Genomic DNA, 5,818 nt, shown 5'->3' with positions numbered 1-5,818 from the left:
ACTGCTCGCTTTATTAAGTTTTGCATATGAATCAGATTTAGATCACTAAAATGTGTCTTGAAGGTAATGTGTGTAAAAAGGTACAATTTTCTCTTATCACAGCTTTTTTCAGTATTTGAATGATAATTGCTACCTATCGTTCAAAAGTTTGGTGACAGTAATTTTTTAGTTTGAAAGAAATAATACTTGTTCAGCAAGGATGCATCAAACTGAAAAAAAAAAGAAAAAGAAAATGATATTTCAAATAAACGCTGTTCTTTGGAAGTATCTATTCCTCAAAGACTCCTGATTTAAAAAAAAAAAAAAAAAAAAAGAAAAATGATTTCCACAAAAATATTAAGCATCACGACTGTTTTCAAAAGATCTGAAAATATGAAAAACATTTCATCCAGAGAAACTATCCTCTTTTTGCGTCTCTTTTTGCAATATGTATATATACACACACACACACATACACATATATGTATAGTTTAAAATAAAAACAAATTAAAAAGGCACAGAAAAACTCCAGACTATACTATCATATAGACAATATATAATCATATATAGATAGTAAAGATATAATTTAATTTAATTTAATTTAACAAGATTTTTAACAAGATTTTAAAAAGAAAAAAAGTGTACATTAGGTAGTTTTAAATAATTTAAATTCAAACAATTCATAAACATTTTTAAACAACACCATAAGAGACATTAAGCTGCTTAATGCAATTTGTTTAATATTAGTGTAACATCGTTTCCACAAAAATACTAAGCAGTAAGAAATGTTTCTTGAGCAAAAATCAGCATACTAGAAAGATTTCTGAGGGATCATGTGACACTGAAGACTGGAGTAATGACTGCTGAAAATCCAGCTTTGCCATCACGGAAAAAAAATTTAAAACAGAAAACAGTTTATTAAATTGTAGTAATATCTCACAATATTACAGTTTTTACTGTATTTTTGATCAAGTAAATGCAGACTTCATGAGCATAAGATATTTCTTTCAAAAACATTAAAAAAAGATTAATTATTCCAAACTTTTGACTTGTGGTGTATGAATATTTAAAGCGTGGCAGGATATGGTAGACTAACTTTATTAACAAAGCAAAGTTTATCATAGCCGATTCTCTTAGTGTTTTTGTTAGTCTTGTCCATGTCCAAAAATCACTTCCAGTACTACAAGCAGTAACACTGCAGCTCTTTCATTCCTTGTCGACAATGTGCCCTTTTGATCTATAACGAACCATTCACAGTTTAAATCACACACCTTATGAGCTATTGTGCTTGATCGTGCAGCTGAATGCATTGGCCATAACCCCACACAATTTTCAACTACTTTAAAAATCGCATCTTACATCACAGACTTAGACTAGAGAGAGAAACATAGCAATGACAAAGAAATGGTACAGCTTTGTGCAAAAAAGGCAACAATTACACTAAATAATCAAATACGTTATACTTGGGAATAATTAATTTGTTTATTCAAATAAGCTGCTTGTCTCTCAAGTGTAAAATTACAAGACAGGGAAAGTGTAAGGCTCTAAATGCACTGTATTTAAATACTTACTTAGAGAAGTGCCTTATAAATTCAATATAATTGGTTTGATTAATTTAAGAGGAAAACGTTGCTCTTGTTGTTTGGTGTGCTGGGGTGAAATGAAACAAATGCACAGTTTTATTCATTTTTTTATTTTTTAACTAACAGAATTAGATAAGATGTCAAGTGACTATTGGTTACTGCAATTATTCACCTTTTAGCTGTTTAATGTTAAAAAGAAAAACATGAATATTTTTTATTGTTATAACAAAAATGGAAAAGCATGAACAGAATTCATCATACTTATTCACATGGATCACAAGCTTCAGCATAAATTAGAGCAAATTACAGCATGATTGTTTGGGTGAAACTATGCATTTTTCCCGCTTTTACTGGCAAACTAAAATAAATCATGAGGATCAAGAGGACTTCCAAATTGTCTGAATCGCTAAGCAAGTTGAATTTCAGATAAGATATAAACCATTAGTGGGATCAAATGAATGTATCCGGTGATGCTACACCAACATCAGAGCATTCATAATGTGAGAGCCATCCTTCAAATAGATGTCTGGTCCACACGGCAAAAGCAATATCAAGTCATGTGACTATAGCTGGATCTGCTCACGGGGTCTGGCCTGATGGGATTAAGATCTCTCTTTAAATGCATATATTTCTCGCTTGAGTTCTTCATGACCTGCTCCAAATATGCTGACTGCTCATGTTTTTGGAAGCCCAAACGCTCTGGGAAATCGTGTTTGAAAAGTGCTTAAGGATGCAGAGAAGACACTTACGGCTTATTGCATAGCAGAGATATGGACGCAAATCTACTATAAATGCAGTGGGTAACTCTTCTGATTTATTAAATTTGAGTGTAACTGCTCGCTTTATTAAGTTTTGCATATGAATCAGATTTAGATCACTAAAATGTGTCTTGAAGGTAATGTGTGTAAAAAGGTACAATTTTCTCTTATCACAGCTTTTTTCAGTATTTGAATGATAATTGCTACCTATCGTTAATCAAAATTGCTAACTTTTTTTTAACTGGGCATTGATGACTTCTCAACAGGCTGGAGGAGCCTTAATCCCTTGTAGCCTGAAGAGAGAAGTCATCACTACAAAGTGGAAATATTTTTTTAAGTGGAGTCATATTTTTCCATTGCGTAATTAATGCATGACTTTTTAAATAACTGAAGCACAAAATGAATGTTATAATTGGTTTCAGTGCACCCTAGCCTGGGCCTCCTCTCTTCTTAGTGAGGATGGTTACAGTGTTATGGAAGGGTTTCAGTGAAGCTGAGGTGCAATTAATCCTGCATGCTGCGTATATCACTATCACTGGGCTTGTGTACAATTTCTGTCTCTTCTCCTCTGAGGAGACATACTGTGAATACTCTCACAGCCCAGCTTATTATGTGAAGGCGGATGGCATTTTGATAAGTACGGAGTTAAAAGAGATAGCGTGTTTCAGGAAGTATATTATGAGAGGTTTAAATATCAGGATGATGAGTTTAATTCTGCAGTGTGAATGATATGATTACTATTACAATTATCTTGCTATTTGCTCAGTACACTGTGGGCATACAAAAGGCATTATTTTAAAGAAGCTTAATAAGCAGCACACATTCTCTTTAACATGCATAATTAAAAAGAACTGGATCATGAAGGGCAGGCAAATGTTCTCCATGTGAGTGGCATGTTAGAGAGAGAGGCTTGTATAACAGCATGTGGTCTCTCTCTTTCTCTCCCACTCTCTCTGAGCATGTGGGGGATGGGCTGCCAGCTGTTTCCCCCAGTACTATCACGTTAAAACCAGTTTTTGCAGAGACCACCGAAAAGAGATCACACATTAATTTTCTGCTGAATTCCAGAAAGCATACATAGAGCATGTTCACAATGTGCTTTAGATTTCTATAGTTTTTCTCTATAGAAATTGTTCTATTAGATTTCTATAGTTTTTCTCTATCACAGTCTACAGCAATCCATGTGCAATTAAGTTTACACAGCAAGTGCTTTTGTATTCTCTCTGTAATACACACACACACACACACACACACACACACACACACACACACACACAATTTACTTTAGGGAAAACTGAACGCTTTTAGTGCCACTCACTGAGTATTTGACTTTGAAAGTGTCATGAAACATGCAAAAAGCATATATCATTCAATTTTGCAGAATTGCTGCCACAAGAATGTTTTTCCAATGAAAGTGGTCTGGTAAGTTAAGACATAGATTTCATATAATAAGAATAATTATCTATTTATTTAATATTAAAATAAAAAGTAAATAGTTAGAAAATTGTTTATTATTTAAAAAGAAATGTTATTTAAAAAGAAAGTGAATTAAAAATAATTGAATTTATAAAAAAATTATAATCATTTGAATTCAAGAACTGACTTGGAATTTTAAAATTCAATTCAATTCTGAACAGTAGACTACACAACAATTGAAAGTAACAGCACAACAACTGTTCTTCTTAAATGTTACAAATGATCCCCATGTCCTCTTCTAAATCTGTACATAACGTCTCCAGTACAGAACAACACTTGAGAGAGTAGCGGAGTGGAACTAATGAGTCCTTATGCAACTGAATTACTCCTATATTGTCAGTTTGTACTCAGCACAGGCCCTTAAAAGTCTTTTATGACGCCTCATAATACTTCACCAAATTACACCAATAAAGTTTCAAACTGAATTTCTTACATCAACAACTTTGCTCAGATTTCGCCCCGGTGACATTTTCCCTGCAGAAGCCCCCAGTTTTACTTTGCTGGCCAATTTGTTCAGACATCATGTGTCTATTACTATAGAGAAAGGTGATGCAGGTCTCTAGACTGTGGAATGGTCTGTAAGATCCCATTAATCACTCACTCACACCTCCCCCCCCCACCTCACGCACACACAAACACAAGCACACACTCCAGCCGAACGCTCAGCCTTGCCGTTACTCATCTCTTCCCCTGCTTTTAAAACAGAAAGAGGAATAGCAGTGTCACTGCTGCTTTAGCATGCATGCCCTTTCAACAGACCCTCTGTAGACACATCCTCTAATGACCAACACAATGAGCGTGAAATGTGTCCACTACATATTAGCCCAAGCTTACTGCTTTTAGGAAAAAATGGTCTTACAAAATCAAGTGCAAATCAATTGCTGTTAAGCCATGTGGTAGTTAATTTAGGAGAGGAGGAATGAGATGCAAAAATCAGAAAGGACATAAAATGCTTCATCTTTTAACTAGTAACACAGGGAGTGTTGTAAAGCAAGCCCACTCTCAGGGTTTCAAATGAATCACAGGAGTGCACTCTTGGAGATTTCCCATGAATGCTTTGATTGCAGCCACTCTTTATTCTAATGATTCAGACAATCTGGCAATCATGTATTGCCCAGAGCACATGGACATGTAACAGAATAACATCTCAACATATCAAATAGTGGAGACCAGGAATAGTTGACACACCAGGAATTTGCCACAAGGGTTGCATCTCACTTTACACATTTATTTTCTCTAGCAGTGGATTCCTCACACGCCTACAGTAGTTCAAAATCCTCCTAAGTTATTATTATTATTATTATTTAATTCTGCCATCCAAATTAATTTTAACATTTTTGCAATAGCTGTTGGGTATAAACACGTGAAGACAATATCAAAGACAAGGATATATACTACACAAAAATTATTTTGACAAGCTGTCAACTTATGACATCTATTTTAAATGCAGACAAAATATAAAATTAATTAAACTATCTGTCAATGTCTAATTTAATTATCAAATACATTTAAATATCTATTTACGGTATATAAATTACATATATATTTATTTAAATGTCTAATTAAATTAATATTGCTTTCTCTAGTAAAACAAAAAGTCATCTTGTCTGAATCAGGAGAGAAATATGCACAGATCAAGCATCGTTTATAAGCAAAAAAAGACTAAAATAGTTCTAAACAAGTATGTTGGTGGACTTGGATGTGAGAGGACAATAAAGGATACTCTGTCACTGGAGGAAGTGTTGTTATGGTTTTTGGACTTTATTATGATATTTTGGCCAGAAGCAATTATTTAAAGTTTTATGCCTTGATGGATTTGTTTCTTACAAACAGCTTTTTACTTCACAAGGCGTTAATTGATGACTATTCCTTTAAGGTACTGTTTGTGCCTATACCAAAATTTATATATATATATATACATATACATATACATATATATTCAACCCACCCTTAGAAATATTGACTGGCATAAAACCTGTGGCAATTAGTCCCGGTCTCCTCCATCAACACATCAATACTTAT

This window comes from Sinocyclocheilus grahami, unplaced genomic scaffold (genome assembly GCF_001515645.1).
Source record: "Sinocyclocheilus grahami isolate Dianchi unplaced genomic scaffold, SAMN03320097.WGS_v1.1 scaffold667.1, whole genome shotgun sequence".
Lineage (NCBI taxonomy): Eukaryota > Metazoa > Chordata > Actinopteri > Cypriniformes > Cyprinidae > Sinocyclocheilus > Sinocyclocheilus grahami.
This window is presented reverse-complemented; position numbering follows the sequence as displayed.